Genomic DNA, 19894 nt, shown 5'->3' with positions numbered 1-19894 from the left:
GGGATGACCAGAGACTGCGGACATAGTACAGGAGATGACCAGAGACTGTGGACATAGTGTGTGGGAGGAATAGTGCCCCATCATTGGTGTCAGTGGGAGGAATAGTGCCCCATCATTGGTGTCAGTGGGAAGAATCGTGCCCCATCATTGGTGTCAGGGGGAGGAATAGTGTCCCATCATTGGTGTCAGTGGGAGGAAAAGTGTCCCATCATTGGTGTCAGTGGGAGGAATAGTGCCCCATCATTGGTGTCAGTGGGAGGAATAGTGCCCCATCATTGGTGTCAGTGGGAAGAATCGTGCCCCATCATTGGTGTCAGGGGGAGGAATAGTGTCCCATCATTGGTGTCAGTGGGAGGAATAGTGCCCCATCATTGGTGTCAGTGGGAAGAATCGTGCCCCATCATTGGTGTCAGGGGGAGGAATAGTGCCCCATCGTTGGTGTCAGTGGGGGAAGGAATAGTGCCCCATCATTGGTGTCAGTGGGGGGAGGAATAGTGCCCCATCGTTGGTGTCATTGTGGGGGGGAATAGTGCCCCATCGTTGGTGTCAGTGTGGGGGAAGGGGGAATAGTGCCCCAACATTGGTGATAGTGGGAGGAATAGTGTCCCATCATTGGTGTCAGTGGGAGGAATAGTGTCCCATCATTGGTGTCAGTGGGAAGAATCGTGCCCCATCATTGGTGTCAGGGGGAGGAATAGTGCCCCATCATTGGTGTCAGTGGAAAGAATCGTGCCCCATCATTGGTGTCAGGGGGAGGAATAGTGCCCCATCATTGGTGTCAGTGGGAGGAATAGTGCCCCATCATTGGTGTCAGTGGGAGGAATAGTGCCCCATCATTGGTTTCAGTGGGAGGAATCGTGCCCCATCATTGGTGTCAGGGGGAGGAATAGTGCCCCAACGTTGGTGTCAGTGGGGGAAGGAATAGTGCCCCATCATTGGTGTCAGTGGGGGGAGGAATAGTGCCCCATCGTTGGTGTCATTGTGGGGGAGGGGGGGATAGTGCCCCAACATTGGTGATAGTGGGAGGAATAGTGCCCCATCATTGGTGTCAGTGGGAGGAATAGTGTCCCATCATTGGTGTCAGTGGGAGGAACAGTGCCCCATCATTGGTGACAGTGGGAGAAATAGTGCCCCATCATTGGTGTCAGTGGGAAGAATCGTGCCCCATCGTTGGTGTCAGTGGGGGGAGGAATAGTGCCCCATCATTGGTGTCAGTGGGGGGAGGAATAGTGCCCCATCATTGGTGTCAGTGGGGGAGGAATAGTGCCCCATCGTTGGTGGCATTGTGGGGGGGAGGAATAGTGCCCCATCGTTGGTGTCAGTGTGGGGGGGAAATAGTGCCCCAACATTGGTGTCAGTGGGAGGAATAGTGTCCTATCATTGGTGTCAGTGGGAGGAATAGTGTCCCATCATTGGTGTCAGTGGGAGGAATAGTACGTCATTTGTGTCAGTGGGAGGAATAGTGCCTCATCTTTGGTGTCAGTAGGAGGAATAGTACGTCATTGGTGTCAGTGGGGGGATAGTGTCCCAACATTGGTGTCAGTGGGGGAAGGAATAGTGTTCCATCGTTGGTGTCAGTGGGGGGGAGGAATAGTGCCCCATTGTTGGTGTCAGTGTGGGGGAGGAATAGTGCCCCATCGTTGGTGTCAGTGGGGGGGAGGAATAGGGTTCCATCGTTGGTGTCAGTGGAGGAAGGAATAGGAACACTATTCCTTCCTCCACTGACTCCATCATTGGTGTCAGGGGGAGGAATAGTGCCCCATCGTTGGTGTCAGTGGGGGAAGGAATAGTGCCCCATCATTGGTGTCAGTGGGGGGAGGAATCGTGCCCCATCATTGGTGTCAGTGGGAGGAATAGTGCCCCATCATTGGTGTCAGTGGGAGGAATAGTGCCCCATCATTGGTGTCAGTGGGAAGAATCGTGCCCCATCATTGGTGTCAGGGGGAGGAATAGTGTCCCATCATTGGTGTCAGTGGGAGGAATAGTGCCCCATCATTGGTGTCAGTGGGAGGAATAGTGCCCCATCATTGGTGTCAGTGGGAAGAATCGTGCCCCATCATTGGTGTCAGGGGGAGGAATAGTGCCCCATCGTTGGTGTCAGTGGGGGAAGGAATAGTGCCCCATCATTGGTGTCAGTGGGGGGAGGAATAGTGCCCCATCGTTGGTGTCATTGTGGGGGGGAATAGTGCCCCATCGTTGGTGTCAGTGTGGGGGAAGGGGGAATAGTGCCCCAACATTGGTGATAGTGGGAGGAATAGTGTCCCATCATTGGTGTCAGTGGGAGGAATAGTGTCCCATCATTGGTGTCAGTGGGAAGAATCGTGCCCCATCATTGGTGTCAGGGGGAGGAATAGTGCCCCATCATTGGTGTCAGTGGAAAGAATCGTGCCCCATCATTGGTGTCAGGGGGAGGAATAGTGCCCCATCATTGGTGTCAGTGGGAGGAATAGTGCCCCATCATTGGTGTCAGTGGGAGGAATAGTGCCCCATCATTGGTTTCAGTGGGAGGAATCGTGCCCCATCATTGGTGTCAGGGGGAGGAATAGTGCCCCATCGTTGGTGTCAGTGGGGGAAGGAATAGTGCCCCATCATTGGTGTCAGTGGGGGGAGGAATAGTGCCCCATCGTTGGTGTCATTGTGGGGGAGGGGGGGATAGTGCCCCAACATTGGTGATAGTGGGAGGAATAGTGCCCCATCATTGGTGTCAGTGGGAGGAATAGTGTCCCATCATTGGTGTCAGTGGGAGGAACAGTGCCCCATCATTGGTGACAGTGGGAGAAATCGTGCCCCATCGTTGGTGTCAGTGGGGGGAGGAATAGTGCCCCATCATTGGTGTCAGTGGGGGGAGGAATAGTGCCCCATCATTGGTGTCAGTGGGGGAGGAATAGTGCCCCATCGTTGGTGGCATTGTGGGGGGGAGGAATAGTGCCCCATCGTTGGTGTCAGTGTGGGGGGGAAATAGTGCCCCAACATTGGTGTCAGTGGGAGGAATAGTGTCCTATCATTGGTGTCAGTGGGAGGAATAGTGTCCCATCATTGGTGTCAGTGGGAGGAATAGTACGTCATTTGTGTCAGTGGGAGGAATAGTGCCTCATCTTTGGTGTCAGTAGGAGGAATAGTACGTCATTGGTGTCAGTGGGGGGATAGTGTCCCAACATTGGTGTCAGTGGGGGAAGGAATAGTGTTCCATCGTTGGTGTCAGTGGGGGGGAGGAATAGTGCCCCATTGTTGGTGTCAGTGTGGGGGAGGAATAGTGCCCCATCGTTGGTGTCAGTGGGGGGGAGGAATAGGGTTCCATCGTTGGTGTCAGTGGAGGAAGGAATAGTGTTCCATTGTTGGTGTCAGTGGGGGGGAGGAATAGTGCCCCATCATTGGTGTCAGTGGGGGGGAGGAATAGTGCCCCATCATTGGTGTCAGTGGGGGGGAGGAATAGTGCCCCATCATTGGTGTCAGTGGGGGGGAGGAATAGTGCCCCATCGTTGGTGTCAGTGGGGGGAGGAATAGTGCCCCATCGTTGGTGTCAGTGGGGGGGAGGAATAGTGCCCCATCGTTGGTGTCAGGGGGAGGAATAGTGCCCCATCGTTGGTGTCAGTGGGGGAAGGAATAGTGCCCCATCATTGGTGTCAGTGGGGGGAGGAATAGTGCCCCATCGTTGGTGTCATTGTGGGGGGGAATAGTGCCCCATCGTTGGTGTCAGTGTGGGGGAAGGGGGAATAGTGCCCCAACATTGGTGATAGTGGGAGGAATAGTGTCCCATCATTGGTGTCAGTGGGAGGAATAGTGTCCCATCATTGGTGTCAGTGGGAAGAATCGTGCCCCATCATTGGTGTCAGGGGGAGGAATAGTGCCCCATCATTGGTGTCAGTGGAAAGAATCGTGCCCCATCATTGGTGTCAGGGGGAGGAATAGTGCCCCATCATTGGTGTCAGTGGGAGGAATAGTGTCCCATCATTGGTGTCAGTGGGAGGAATAGTGCCCCATCATTGGTGTCAGTGAGAAGAATCGTGCCCCATCATTGGTGTCAGGGGGAGGAATAGTGCCCCATCGTTGGTGTCAGTGGGGGAAGGAATAGTGCCCCATCATTGGTGTCAGTGGGGGGAGGAATAGTGCCCCATCGTTGGTGTCATTGTGGGGGAGGGGGGGATAGTGCCCCAACATTGGTGATAGTGGGAGGAATAGTGCCCCATCATTGGTGTCAGTGGGAGGAATAGTGTCCCATCATTGGTGTCAGTGGGAGGAACAGTGCCCCATCATTGGTGACAGTGGGAGAAATAGTGCCCCATCATTGGTGTCAGTGGGAAGAATCGTGCCCCATCGTTGGTGTCAGTGGGGGGAGGAATAGTGCCCCATCATTGGTGTCAGTGGGGGGAGGAATAGTGCCCCATCATTGGTGTCAGTGGGGGAGGAATAGTGCCCCATCGTTGGTGGCATTGTGGGGGGGAGGAATAGTGCCCCATCGTTGGTGTCAGTGTGGGGGGGGGAATAGTGCCCCAACATTGGTGTCAGTGGGAGGAATAGTGTCCTATCATTGGTGTCAGTGGGAGGAATAGTGTCCCATCATTGGTGTCAGTGGGAGGAATAGTACGTCATTTGTGTCAGTGGGAGGAATAGTGCCTCATCTTTGGTGTCAGTAGGAGGAATAGTACGTCATTGGTGTCAGTGGGGGGATAGTGTCCCAACATTGGTGTCAGTGGGGGAAGGAATAGTGTTCCATTGTTGGTGTCAGTGGGGGGGAGGAATAGTGCCCCATCATTGGTGTCAGTAGGGGGGAGGAATAGTGCCCCATCATTGGTGTCAGTGGGGGGGAGGAATAGTGCCCCATCATTGGTGTCAGTGGGGGGGAGGAATAGTGCCCCATCGTTGGTGTCAGTGGGGGGAGGAATAGTGCCCCATCGTTGGTGTCAGTGGGGGGGAGGAATAGTGCCCCATCTTTGGTGTCAGTGGGGAGAGGAATAGTGCCCCATTGTTGGTGTCAGTGGGGGGAGGAATAGTGCCCCATCGTTGGTGTCAGTGGGGGGGAGGAATAGTGCCCCATCGTTGGTGTCAGTGTGGGGGGGGAATAGTGCCCCATCATTGGTGTCAGTGGAAAGAATCGTGCCCCATCATTGGTGTCAGGGGGAGGAATAGTGCCCCATCATTGGTGTCAGTGGGAGGAATAGTGCCCCATCATTGGTGTCAGTGGGAGGAATAGTGCCCCATCATTGGTGTCAGTGGGAAGAATCGTGCCCCATCATTGGTGTCAGGGGGAGGAATAGTGCCCCATCGTTGGTGTCAGTGGGGGAAGGAATAGTGCCCCATCATTGGTGTCAGTGGGGGGAGGAATAGTGCCCCATCGTTGGTGTCATTGTGGGGGAGGGGGGGATAGTGCCCCAACATTGGTGATAGTAGGAGGAATAGTGCCCCATCATTGGTGTCAGTGGGAGGAATAGTGTCCCATCATTGGTGTCAGTGGGAGGAACAGTGCCCCATCATTGGTGACAGTGGGAGAAATAGAGCCCCATCATTGGTGTCAGTGGGAAGAATCGTGCCCCATCGTTGGTGTCAGTGGGGGGAGGAATAGTGCCCCATCATTGGTGTCAGTGGGGGGAGGAATAGTGCCCCATCATTGGTGTCAGTGGGGGAGGAATAGTGCCCCATCGTTGGAGGCATTGTGGGGGGGAGGAATAGTGCCCCATCGTTGGTGTCAGTGTGGGGGGGGAATAGTGCCCCAACATTGGTGTCAGTGGGAGGAATAGTGTCCTATCATTGGTGTCAGTGGGAGGAATAGTGTCCCATCATTGGTGTCAGTGGGAGGAATAGTACGTCATTTGTGTCAGTGGGAGGAATAGTGCCTCATCTTTGGTGTCAGTAGGAGGAATAGTACGTCATTGGTGTCAGTGGGGGGATAGTGTCCCAACATTGGTGTCAGTGGGGGAAGGAATAGTGTTCCATTGTTGGTGTCAGTGGGGGGGAGGAATAGTGCCCCATCGTTGGTGTCAGTGGGGGGGAGGAATAGGGTTCCATCGTTGGTGTCAGTGGGGGAAGGAATAGTGTTCCATTGTTGGTGTCAGTGGGGGGGAGGAATAGTGCCCCATCATTGGTGTCAGTGGGGGGGAGGAATAGTGCCCCATCATTGGTGTCAGTGGGGGGGAGGAATAGTGCCCCATCGTTGGTGTCAGTGGGGGGGAGGAATAGTGCCCCATCGTTGGTGTCAGTGGGGGGAGGAATAGTGCCCCATCGTTGGTGTCAGTGGGGGGGAGGAATAGTGCCCCATCGTTGGTGTCAGTGGGGAGAGGAATAGTGCCCCATTGTTGGTGTCAGTGGGGGGAGGAATAGTGCCCCATCGTTGGTGTCAGTGGGGGGGAGGAATAGTGCCCCAACGTTGGTGTCAGTGGGAGGAATAATGCCCGATCGTTGGTGTCAGTGGGAGGAATAATGCCCGATCGTTGGTGTCAGTGGAGGAATAGTGCCCCATCATTGGTGTCAGTGGGAGGAATAATACCCCATCATTAGTATCAGTGACACCAATGATGGGGCACTATTCCTCCCACTGACACCAATGACACTTGCTGACTCCTGCTCCAGCATGATGCTGCTGTAGCCAGCATACCTGGTTGCAGCAGCACCATCAGCAAGACACACTTACCTGTCAGCTGTCCTTCACTGCAGCCCCATATAGTTAGTGCCCCATCGTTGGTGTCAGTGGGGGAAGGAATAGTGCCCCATCATTGGTGTCAGTGGGGGGAGGAATAGTGCCCCATCGTTGGTGTCATTGTGGGGGGGAATAGTGCCCCATCGTTGGTGTCAGTGTGGGGGAGGGGGGAATAGTGCCCCAACATTGGTGATAGTGGGAGGAATAGTGTCCCATCATTGGTGTCAGTGGGAGGAATAGTGTCCCATCATTGGTGTCAGTGGGAAGAATCGTGCCCCATCATTGGTGTCAGGGGGAGGAATAGTGCCCCATCATTGGTGTCAGTGGAAAGAATCGTGCCCCATCATTGGTGTCAGGGGGAGGAATAGTGCCCCATCATTGGTGTCAGTGGGAGGAATAGTGCCCCATCATTGGTGTCAGTGGGAGGAATAGTGCCCCATCATTGGTGTCAGTGGGAAGAATCGTGCCCCATCATTGGTGTCAGGGGGAGTAATAGTGCCCCATCGTTGGTGTCAGTGGGGGAAGGAATAGTGCCCCATCATTGGTGTCAGTGGGGGGAGGAATAGTGCCCCATCATTGGTGTCATTGTGGGGGAGGGGGGGATAGTGCCCCAACATTGGTGATAGTAGGAGGAATAGTGCCCCATCATTGGTGTCAGTGGGAGGAATAGTGTCCCATCATTGGTGTCAGTGGGAGGAACAGTGCCCCATCATTAATGTCAGTGGGAAGAATCGTGCCCCATCGTTGGTGTCAGTGGGGGGAGGAATAGTGCCCCATCATTGGTGTCAGTGGGGGGAGGAATAGTGCCCCATCATTGGTGTCAGTGGGGGAGGAATAGTGCCCCATCGTTGGTGGCATTGTGGGGGGGAGGAATAGTGCCCCATCGTTGGTGTCAGTGTGGGGGGGGAATAGTGCCCCATCGTTGGTGTCAGTGTGGGGGGGGAATAGTGCCCCAACATTGGTGTCAGTGGGAGGAATAGTGTCCTATCATTGGTGTCAGTGGGAGGAATAGTGTCCCATCATTGGTGTCAGTGGGAGGAATAGTACGTCATTTGTGTCAGTGGGAGGAATAGTGCCTCATCTTTGGTGTCAGTAGGAGGAATAGTACGTCATTGGTGTCAGTGGGGGGATAGTGTCCCAACATTGGTGTCAGTGGGGGAAGGAATAGTGTTCCATCGTTGGTGTCAGTGGGGGGGAGGAATAGTGCCCCATTGTTGGTGTCAGTGGGGGGGAGGAATAGTGCCCCATCGTTGGTGTCAGTGGGGGGGAGGAATAGGGTTCCATCGTTGGTGTCAGTGGGGGAAGGAATAGTGTTCCATTGTTGGTGTCAGTGGGGGGGAGGAATAGTGCCCCATCATTGGTGTCAGTGGGGGGGAGGAATAGTGCCCCATCATTGGTGTCAGTGGGGGGGAGGAATAGTGCCCCATCGTTGGTGTCAGTGGGGGGAAGGAATAGTGCCCCATCGTTGGTGTCAGTGGGGGGAAGGAATAGTGCCCCATCGTTGGTGTCAGTGGGGGGGAGGAATAGTGCCCCATCGTTGGTGTCAGTGGGGAGAGGAATAGTGCCCCATTGTTGGTGTCAGTGGGGGGAGGAATAGTGCCCCATCGTTGGTGTCAGTGGGGGGGAGGAATAGTGCCCCAACGTTGGTGTCAGTGGGAGGAATAATGCCCGATCGTTGGTGTCAGTGGGAGGAATAATGCCCGATCGTTGGTGTCAGTGGAGGAATAGTGCCCCATCATTGGTGTCAGTGAAAGGAATAATACCCCATCATTAGTATCAGTGACACCAATGATGGGGCACTATTCCTCCCACTGACACCAATGACACTTGCTGACTCCTGCTCCAGCATGATGCTGCTGTAGCCAGCATACCTGGTTGCAGCAGCACCATCAGCAAGACACACTTACCTGTCAGCTGTCCTTCACTGCGGCCCCATATAATTAGTGCCCCATCGTTGGTGTCAGTGGGGGAAGGAATAGTGCCCCATCATTGGTGTCAGTGGGGGGAGGAATAGTGCCCCATCGTTGGTGTCATTGTGGGGGGGAATAGTGCCCCATCGTTGGTGTCAGTGTGGGGGAGGGGGGAATAGTGCCCCAACATTGGTGATAGTGGGAGGAATAGTGTCCCATCATTGGTGTCAGTGGGAGGAATAGTGTCCCATCATTGGTGTCAGTGGGAAGAATCGTGCCCCATCATTGGTGTCAGGGGGAGGAATAGTGCCCCATCATTGGTGTCAGTGGAAAGAATCGTGCCCCATCATTGGTGTCAGGGGGAGGAATAGTGCCCCATCATTGGTGTCAGTGGGAGGAATAGTGCCCCATCATTGGTGTCAGTGGGAGGAATAGTGCCCCATCATTGGTGTCAGTGGGAAGAATCGTGCCCCATCATTGGTGTCAGGGGGAGGAATAGTGCCCCATCGTTGGTGTCAGTGGGGGAAGGAATAGTGCCCCATCATTGGTGTCAGTGGGGGGAGGAATAGTGCCCCATCGTTGGTGTCATTGTGGGGGAGGGGGGGATAGTGCCCCAACATTGGTGATAGTAGGAGGAATAGTGCCCCATCATTGGTGTCAGTGGGAGGAATAGTGTCCCATCATTGGTGTCAGTGGGAGGAACAGTGCCCCATCATTGGTGACAGTGGGAGAAATAGTGCCCCATCATTGGTGTCATTGGGAAGAATCGTGCCCCATCGTTGGTGTCAGTGGGGGGAGGAATAGTGCCCCATCATTGGTGTCAGTGGGGGAGGAATAGTGCCCCATCGTTGGTGGCATTGTGGGGGGGAGGAATAGTGCCCCATCGTTGGTGTCAGTGTGGGGGGGGAATAGTGCCCCAACATTGGTGTCAGTGGGAGGAATAGTGTCCTATCATTGGTGTCAGTGGGAGGAATAGTGCCTCATCTTTGGTGTCAGTAGGAGGAATAGTACGTCATTGGTGTCAGTGGGGGGATAGTGTCCCAACATTGGTGTCAGTGGGGGAAGGAATAGTGTTCCATCGTTGGTGTCAGTGGGGGGGAGGAATAGTGCCCCATTGTTGGTGTCAGTGGGGGGGAGGAATAGTGCCCCATCGTTGGTGTCAGTGGGGGGGAGGAATAGGGTTCCATCGTTGGTGTCAGTGGGGGAAGGAATAGTGTTCCATTGTTGGTGTCAGTGGGGGGGAGGAATAGTGCCCCATCATTGGTGTCAGTGGGGGGGAGGAATAGTGCCCCATCGTTGGTGTCAGTGGGGGGAGGAATAGTGCCCCATCGTTGGTGTCAGTGGGGGGGAGGAATAGTGCCCCATCGTTGGTGTCAGTGGGGAGAGGAATAGTGCCCCATTGTTGGTGTCAGTGGGGGGAGGAATAGTGCCCCATCGTTGGTGTCAGTGGGGGGAAGGAATAGTGCCCCATCGTTGGTGTCAGTGGGGGGAGGAATAGTGCCCCATCGTTGGTGTCAGTGGGGGGGAGGAATAGTGCCCCATCGTTGGTGTCAGTGGGGAGAGGAATAGTGCCCCATTGTTGGTGTCAGTGGGGGGAGGAATAGTGCCCCATCGTTGGTGTCAGTGGGGGGGAGGAATAGTGCCCCAACGTTGGTGTCAGTGGGAGGAATAATGCCCGATCGTTGGTGTCAGTGGGAGGAATAATGCCCGATCGTTGGTGTCAGTGGAGGAATAGTGCCCCATCATTGGTGTCAGTGGCAGGAATAATACCCCATCATTAGTATCAGTGACACCAATGATGGGGCACTATTCCTCCCACTGACACCAATGACACTTGCTGACTCCTGCTCCAGCATGATGCTGCTGTAGCCAGCATACCTGGTTGCAGCAGCACCATCAGCAAGACACACTTACCTGTCAGCTGTCCTTCACTGCGGCCCCATATAGTTAGTGCCCCATCGTTGGTGTCAGTGGGGGAAGGAATAGTGCCCCATCATTGGTGTCAGTGGGGGGAGGAATAGTGCCCCATCGTTGGTGTCATTGTGGGGGGGAATAGTGCCCCATCGTTGGTGTCAGTGTGGGGGAGGGGGGAATAGTGCCCCAACATTGGTGATAGTGGGAGGAATAGTGTCCCATCATTGGTGTCAGTGGGAGGAATAGTGTCCCATCATTGGTGTCAGTGGGAAGAATCGTGCCCCATCATTGGTGTCAGGGGGAGGAATAGTGCCCCATCATTGGTGTCAGTGGAAAGAATCGTGCCCCATCATTGGTGTCAGGGGGAGGAATAGTGCCCCATCATTGGTGTCAGTGGGAGGAATAGTGCCCCATCATTGGTGTCAGTGGGAGGAATAGTGCCCCATCATTGGTGTCAGTGGGAAGAATCGTGCCCCATCATTGGTGTCAGGGGGAGGAATAGTGCCCCATCGTTGGTGTCAGTGGGGGAAGGAATAGTGCCCCATCATTGGTGTCAGTGGGGGGAGGAATAGTCCCCCATCGTTGGTGTCATTGTGGGGGAGGGGGGGATAGTGCCCCAACATTGGTGATAGTAGGAGGAATAGTGCCCCATCATTGGTGTCAGTGGGAGGAATAGTGTCCCATCATTGGTGTCAGTGGGAGGAACAGTGCCCCATCATTGGTGACAGTGGGAGAAATAGTGCCCCATCATTGGTGTCAGTGGGAAGAATCGTGCCCCATCGTTGGTGTCAGTGGGGGGAGGAATAGTGCCCCATCATTGGTGTCAGTGGGGGAGGAATAGTGCCCCATCGTTGGTGGCATTGTGGGGGGGAGGAATAGTGCCCCATCGTTGGTGTCAGTGTGGGGGGGGAATAGTGCCCCAACATTGGTGTCAGTGGGAGGAATAGTGTCCTATCATTGGTGTCAGTGGGAGGAATAGTGCCTCATCTTTGGTGTCAGTAGGAGGAATAGTACGTCATTGGTGTCAGTGGGGGGATAGTGTCCCAACATTGGTGTCAGTGGGGGAAGGAATAGTGTTCCATCGTTGGTGTCAGTGGGGGGGAGGAATAGTGCCCCATTGTTGGTGTCAGTGGGGGGGAGGAATAGTGCCCCATCGTTGGTGTCTGTGGGGGGGAGGAATAGGGTTCCATCGTTGGTGTCAGTGGGGGAAGGAATAGTGTTCCATTGTTGGTGTCAGTGGTGGGGAGGAATAGTGCCCCATCATTGGTGTCAGTGGGGGGGAGGAATAGTGCCCCATCGTTGGTGTCAGTGGGGGGAGGAATAGTGCCCCATCGTTGGTGTCAGTGGGGGGGAGGAATAGTGCCCCATCGTTGGTGTCAGTGGGGGGGAGGAATAGTGCCCCATCGTTGGTGTCAGTGGGGAGAGGAATAGTGCCCCATTGTTGGTGTCAGTGGGGGGAGGAATAGTGCCCCATCGTTGGTGTCAGTGGGGGGGAGGAATAGTGCCCCAACGTTGGTGTCAGTGGGAGGAATAATGCCCGATCGTTGGTGTCAGTGGGAGGAATAATGCCCGATCGTTGGTGTCAGTGGAGGAATAGTGCCCCATCATTGGTGTCAGTGGGAGGAATAATACCCCATCATTAGTATCAGTGACACCAATGATGGGGCACTATTCCTCCCACTGACACCAATGACACTTGCTGACTGCTGCTCCAGCATGATGCTGCTGCAGCCAGCATACCTGGTTGCAGCAGCACCATAAGCAAGACACACTTACCTGTCAGCTGTCCTTCACTGCAGCCCTCTCCCTCACTCGATGTTCGCGGGGCCGCTCGGCTCCGCCTCCTCGCAGGTGATTGGCTGCCTGTGTGCCTTTCCTGAGCTACAGTTCTGGCGCCCAATCACCGGTGAGGAGCCGAACGGCAGGAGTGAGGGCGTGGACGGAGTGAATAAAGGAGCTGCGCTTCCTAGACTAGATCGTCGTTGGACTGGGATACGGAGCCAGGTAAGGTACAGCAGCCCCCTGTACTTAGTGTCCCTTCCTCGCAGAAAATACGCCCCTGCCGGCGGGCCGCATGTGGCCCGCGGCCCGTAGTTTGAGGACCCCTGCTCTAGTCTCTGAGCACAGTGGCAAGCTTCTCCTCTTCATGCCTACTGGCCATCAGTTGGTCAACTGACTTTCTCCTCCATTCATCTGCAGCAGTTGGCGGGGGGAATCGCTGTGTTGGAATGGCAGTGACAGTGTAAGTGATGTACGTCGGTGTACTATCTCCCTGACTCCCATAAGAATAAGTGGTGGCCCCCCTAGACTAGGTGCAGACTATCTCCAGACTCAGGGGCCCCTACAGTAACGGAACACCAGGGACCGTTTGTATGTGCGTCATCTGCGTCATGGGTAGTTCTGCCGCTGGGCCTAGCCCAACTGTCTTGCTGTGGCCATTTTACACTGCTGTATCATCTATGGTCTGGTCATTCTTATGGAGAGTTCAATACATATTGGCCAGCGGCAGGACAGGTTTTCACCATAGTGAACATGGACAGCGAACTATTGGCCAATTTCTATCTGATGGTCAAAGTGAACCTAGTATTGGCTGATGAAATCAAAGGTCGCTGCTAAACAACTTCACAGCTAAATGTGCATTGCCAGCTTACACTCTTCACCATGTATAGCTATAAAGCAGAAAGAAAGAATTGAATACAGTGCAGCTTACCAATCCATACATGCGGTGGACGCATTTGTTTTCTTTATCTCCTTTATTTTCACCTAAAGACTTGGCCAGTAACACATTTCCTGCCTTAAGATGGCTTTTCTTTAGTTATTGGGCAGAGTGGAAAGGGATTAGAACACCTGATTTGTATTGTTGTCTGCTGCCCCCCCCCCCCCCCCCCCCCGTGTGTTCGTTTACAGGTGACGTGTTCCATTGGGAAGACTCAAATTCCCTCACTTTGGAGGAATTTTCTCTCACTTCCTGTTTTGCATATGGGAGAGGAGATGAAGGGAAAACTCCCCAACGGGACACAGATAGCAAAAAAATTGACAGGGGTTATTAATCCTCCATTGCTCCAACTAAAAAGAAAAAAAATGTTTGCCTTTAGTTACACATTAAAGAATTTGTGTATTTTCGATGTTGCCCTCAAAGCCATTTGAAAAGACCCTCTTCCCGTTTCACAATATTTAAAAATATTGTTTTGCATTGGTACATGTCCCTCATGCCAGTGCCCGGCACCATATGCCTTTTTTTCTGTCCAGTATTTTTCATTGTGAACGCATACATACAGTGCACAGTAGTACTTTGTATTTCTGGATCTACCACATATAAGAACCCCTTGGATATAAACAGGCCTCGTTCAGACAAGTACTGGCACCTATACTGCATGATGACAGCCTATGGAAGTAGATGCAGCAACTGCTCAGACACGGCTGCATGTCAAAATTTAACAGCCATGTAGGAGCAGGTACAATGCCCCAATGCATACTGTCTGTGTTAGGGGCTGTGCACCCACTCCTGCTTGGCTGTCACATTTAGACATGAAGTTGTGTCCATGCAGCCAATGCATCTGCATCCATCCCCATAGGCTGCCTGCATGCAACTGGGGTAGATGCAGACACCAGTACAAATGCCACCAGTACAAATGCCTCCTGTCCACGGTACGGGTGCAACAAGGCTACAAGGATTAGTTGATTAAATCCAACCATTGATGTAGCACTTAAATCTTGGATTGTTAAAATTCCCATGTTTTTTATAGCAGTTTTCCTATTAGTCCTAGAAATGGCCAGAACCTATTACCAAGATTTGCCTCCTGTTGACCTCAGTGGGATTCCCCTCTAACTTGGAAATCAGTGAATCCTGCTTAAAGCAGGCCATACATGGACCGAATTCTGAACAATTTGTCGATCAAAGATTGAAAACACTGTTCATTCTGTAATCTGATGGTGCCACCAATGATTTCGAAAATCGGACGTTTTTCACAAATTTTCCAGCATGCCGATTAACGAAATGGGAAGGAACCACGAAAATCAGCCGGTGCCATTGCCCCACTAACAGAGTGAAATTGGCCGATTATTCTTAGGTCTGATTTTCGAACAAAAAATTGTTCGAAAATCGACCCATGTATGGCCGGCCTAAAGTGGAGTTCCAGCCGTTTTTGTGTTTATTAAAAGTCAGCAGCTAAAAAAACTGTACTCACCTGTGCAGTCCCTTCTCCCCTTCTCTCCTTCACAGAGCCGGCATCTTAACTGTGGGCACAAGGCTGTGACAGCTTGCGGCTTCATAACCTGGTGCCCACTGCGCATGCACGAGTCACGCCGTGCCTCCTGATTGGTCCGGCAGGCTCCTGGGACCTTTCTCCTGGGATTGTGGGAGCAAGGAGGGGGCTGAACTTCCGACTCACTTCGCCGCAGCGAACTGAGCTGGAAGTGGGAGCGGGTACCTGTCAAAACCAGGTAACCGCTCCCCCCCCCCCCCAAAAGAAGCCAAATATGGCACTGGAGGGGGAGGAGGCAAATAGAGCTTCGGCTTTTGAGTGGAACTCCGCTTTAAAATTTAGCAAAGGAAGTATGGTAATTTCACTAAACTCTACTCATCTTGATAAGAAAGGGAGAGGTGTTCTGTACTACACAGAGGAGAACTGAGCAGGACAGATTATTATTATTATTATACAGGATTTATTATTATTATACAGGATTTATTATTATTGTACAGGATTTATATAGCGCCAACAGTTTGCTCAGCGCTTTACAATATAAAGGGAGACAATACAACAATGCAGATCAAAACAAGAGGGTTAGGAGGGTCTGATCCTGGGAGCTTACAATCTAAGAGACAGATAACACTGCTTGGGATTTCAGAGCAGGAAAGACACAGAGCATGTGAATTTAGGCGAACACTGGATCTCTGGCAGGATCTACAGGAATTTTTCTATAATTGCAGTGTTTATGTGCATGTATTAAAGATATATTTTGATATGTATTTTTTTTTAATTATGCCCTGACATACACTTTTAACGCATCTCCATATAGTAATTGATCACTTTTGTGTGAGATTTATTTCTGTCACTTTTCTGCTAAAGTGCCAAATACAAAATTAAAGTGTGTTACATTCATCAGATGCAATAATTCAATTCAATTAAAGTTCAGCTGTGTACAAATGTATAGAAAATTGTATTTTCACTTTATGTTCGGCATATTCTCATTCATATGTTGTGTCAGTAATGAGGATTTTTTATGTACCACCAACTCTTCTGCACATCTATACCAAAGTGAAAACATACAAAGAGGCAATAAGAGTAATACACACACAGAGATGTGTATATATATATATATATATATATATATATATATATATATATATATATATATATATATATACCGTATTTTCCGGGGTATAAGAAAACCCCCTAATTTTCCAGTTAAAACATAGGTTTTGGGCTATACTTGCCGTATAAGACTACCCCCCCCTTCCGAGGTAACACCATTTAAAAACATCAGATTTTTTTATTGAAATCATAAGTTCATGAATGACATCTTGTGATACATTTGTAAGACAGTCATCATATGGATCAAATTCCAAATCAGATGGTTACCGCTGGATGTGCCGTAATACGGTAGCTTCGGCTACATACAGTATATATACAGCCCGCTGGATGTGCAGTAATGTACATACAGTATTCTGAGCCAAGCTGGTTCAAAACAAATGTCCCTATGACAGATTAATCTGTCAGCCCGCTGGATGTGTGGTATATACAGTATACTGAGCCAAGCTGTTTCAAAACGTATCAGTATGTCCCTGCTGTAATCATCCCGCTGGATGTGTGTATATACAGTAGCTGAGGCTGAGGTTGTGACATCAGCCCACCTCTCTGACTCAGCCAATCCGAGCAGGCTTTGTATTTCATTAGTAGAATACATCACTCACCCTGATTGGCCCAGTGTATACTGTATGTATCCGCAGCTACCGTACATACACACATCCAGCGGGCTGATTACAGTAGGGACGTACCGGTACGTTTTGAAACCGCTTGGCTCAGCGCAGTATACTGTATATACCGCACATCCAGTGGGCTGACAGATTAATCTGTCATAGGGGCATTTGTTTTGAGCCAGCTTGGCTCAGCACAGTATACTGTATGTACAGTATTACCACACATCCAGCCAGCTTGACCCAAACAAACTCAAGGTTCACATTTTATACCCAGCGTATAAGACGACCCCTAATTTTTGGGGTATATTTTTAAGTATAAATAGTAGTCTTATACGCCAGAAAATACTGTGTGTGTGTGTGTATATAAACACACACAGTATATACAGTAAATGTATAAAAAAAAGATTTTGTATATAAAATAGACGACAATGATTAGTATAAAAAAAAAATAACATAGCATAAAAATACAACATAAATCAATCCTGAATAAAAAAAAATCTGAATTTATGTATTTGTTGATGTTATTGCTGAAAAAGAAAAATAGTTTGGAAATTGCATTGCACATTTACACTATTATTGCACAAAGCAATTGATGTTTTTGCATATATATATATATATATATATATATATATATATATATATTATAATATATAAATAATTAGTCAGTTTGCAATTTGCGATATTAATCCGGCTGCGGAATTTGATTTTACCTCTGACTTTTATATCTGAATATTAGTGTAATATTTGTCACTTCTATAGCTGCAGCAGAATGTGGGGGAGTTTGTAGCCCAGTCGTGGATCAGCTAGCCAGTACATGACGGTGCCTAATTGCCAGCCTTTGTTTCATCCTGACACACCCCTCTCCCACAGCACCCCATCTACAGTCTTGCATCTCCACCAAGTGAAATCTTGTCTGCTGCAAGCAAGAAGAGTACATCTCTTACGCCTCTCTCAATGACCTTGGTCACTTATATTTATATTACACTCCCTTGATGTTTTACAGGATGTCTCTATGGATACAGGAATAAACACAAGATAATAGCCCTACAGTCTTTAAAGCAGCATTTCATTCTACAGGCCAGGCGGGGAGAGGAGGCGTCTATAGCAGAACAGAGGGAATCAGGAGGTAAGAGCAGGATTCTCTTCCAGTCACTGCACATAGCACAGGCACACTTCTTCCACAATAAAATGATTATTTTTATTTGCTTTCTTAATCTTTACCTGTTACGGAGATCAGCATAGCAATCCATTTGCTTCCAGATTCCTATGAAAATTTGGTTTGCAGGTGCACAAAAAAAAAAAAAAAAAAAATATGCATGTATCTTTGAGAAAAGGGATACAGTTCTAAGAGATGCTTTTTGCAGGATGGTCCTTTTTTCCCCGAATGGAATAAAATCTTTTTTGCCAGCGCTGAAATGTGCTGGAGTGTTCTGTGGCTGAATATAGTCATGCATGGTGTCCCAGGCATGTTTTCATATAAACATTGCCTCAGTCTCTCTTGTCTGCTAATGTTGTAGTATTTTTATCTCTGCTTCCCAGCTACTGTGCATGAGCCGAAGACAGATTTTTACATCTGTTCCTGCAGGGTGGGAAAGGGACTGTAATGGTTTTTCACTAGCCCCTTGCTTCCAGAGAGGAGCAGTGATTTATTTGTTATATTGCATATCATTTTACAAGGCTTTGGGTAGATAATTAAGGTTCATGACAGCTTTTGGATGGAAGATGGTACAGGTTACTTGATGCTGTCATAATATATCTGCATTTTGTGTAAAATGATTTAAAATAAAATGTAATTCCACCTTTTCCTGGCAAATGTGATACGTAGCTGAGGACAGCTATTTACAGAGCCCGCAGCATAGAAAAATGTACATTGCGTTCAACGGGTAATTCAAAAGTATAAAAACAAAAACATATTTTTAAAACACAAATCATAAACTGCTTGGAGTCCTATAATCCATGATATACCATTTATTGTATCTATGATGTATAACAAACGTTACAATAAGCAAACAGGCATTGTTTTGTATTCATTTTAACAGTTTAAAAAATGGTTTCAAAATTAAATCCAAAAATAAATAGAAACAATAGCATGGTAGTTATGTTCATTTTTTGTTAATGTACCATGCTGTTATACATATTATGTACAGGACTATGTAAGAGTTTTCCTGTGTTATTATACTGGAGTTCACTAGCTGAATATTCCTTCTGTATTGTTCATTTCAGCATATTGAATGACCAGTGGCAGTTGACTGAGGGGATCAGTGCAGAATGTATTCAGAGTACATGGAGCAGAGTGGTACCAGTGGGTTCTTGTTAGTTATGGGGTGTAAAACTGAAAGTGTTAGATTCATGAAGGCATCTTTTGTATTGGCGTTCAGCAGTGAGAATCTTGGTGATCATGTAACACAATCTTGTTATTGCAATCAAATGTTCATATCATATACACAAACACAATAGATATCTCTAATTTACTATCCAATTGTACAAATTTCTATAGGTGTCCCATAGATGTAAAGGTGTCTATGCAGATTAGAGAATGGTCTCCCAATTTCCTATTTGTGGTTAGCACTCCTGCCTTGCAGCACCAGGGTCCTGGGTTCAAACCTCAACCAGGATGCAACCTGCATGTTTTCCCTGTATTTGCGTGGGTTTCCTCTGGATACTTTCCCTTTACACTTTAAAAACATGCTGGTAGGTGAATTGGGTCCTTTCTAAAGCTGGCCATAGGTGGATTAGTTTTTCTTCTGTCATTGAGCTGAGCAAAAAAACTGACCAGCACTCTCCATCCACACAAAGGAGGTGGATAGAGGAATCTTCCCTGTTGAGATATTGTATGATGACAGCAAGTACTCTCCACTATCCCAATACACTTATCAGTGGCTGCAGCACAGATTGAGAAAGGTTTTACAACAAGCCCATTCAACAGGAGCCAATTGTTCAGGAGCAGCCACCCCTTGATCAAAATTTGGCTGGTCCCTGCTGAACAGACTAAATTTCCATCCATCTGTGGCCAGGTTTACTTAGCCCTAGTATGCGTATGAATGTGAGATAGGGACCTGACGTTGTAAGTTTCTTCAGAACAGGGACTGCTGTGAATCTTCAATATGTAAAATGATGTATAAACTGTTGTCGCTATATAAATTACCTGTAATAAATAGTTGTAGGCGCTGATGCCTAAGGTTGACTATAGATGAGTCAATTTTTTTCATTGTATGCGGAAAGTAGTACAAGCGCCTAAGTATATAAGTAACAAGCTGCTATGCACAAAAAAGGTACCAATATCACCCTAGAAACAACAATGTATATATAAAGTGCAGCGCTCGGTATTAAAAACAAATATATGTATTGCAATGAAGGTTGATATTTAGTAGATTCTAGATATATAAATATGAGTTCAAAAACGAAGAAATAGTCCAGGAAATCAATATAAAGATTAAAGTGCTCAGGTGACATAGAAGTCCGGTATCCGTTTAGTAGTGATAAGGCAATGCGCACTCACCGGACGCGCATATTAAATGC

General features: G+C 49.5%; 1 protein-coding gene and 1 long non-coding RNA gene across 3 annotated transcripts in view; one reads left to right on the top strand and one right to left on the bottom strand.

The window, feature by feature from the left end:
• The window catches only part of LOC149456580 (uncharacterized), a 104960-nt gene extending 86974 nt beyond the window's left edge, over positions 1–17986 (bottom strand). The window contains exon 1 of the long non-coding RNA XR_016313855.1: positions 17597–17986. This is a non-coding gene — a long non-coding RNA (uncharacterized LOC149456580). The remainder of the gene's footprint in view (positions 1–17596) is intronic.
• TPPP3 (tubulin polymerization promoting protein family member 3) overlaps positions 17247–19894 on the top strand; it is a 51439-nt gene continuing 48791 nt past the window's right edge. The window contains exon 1 of one of the 2 annotated variants that reach the window (XM_089684778.1): positions 17247–17501. The gene's annotated coding sequence lies outside the window, so the exon portion shown is untranslated. The remainder of the gene's footprint in view (positions 17502–19894) is intronic. The other variant, XM_089684777.1, reaches the window with a different exon arrangement.

This window comes from Staurois parvus, unplaced genomic scaffold, assembly GCF_062004578.1.
Source record: "Staurois parvus isolate SC_StPar_1 unplaced genomic scaffold, SC_StPar_1.0 ptg000356l, whole genome shotgun sequence".
In the NCBI taxonomy this organism is placed as follows: Eukaryota; Metazoa; Chordata; class Amphibia; order Anura; family Ranidae; genus Staurois; species Staurois parvus.
The sequence above is the reverse complement of the archived record's forward strand: the minus strand, read 5'-3'. Positions and strand labels throughout refer to the sequence as shown.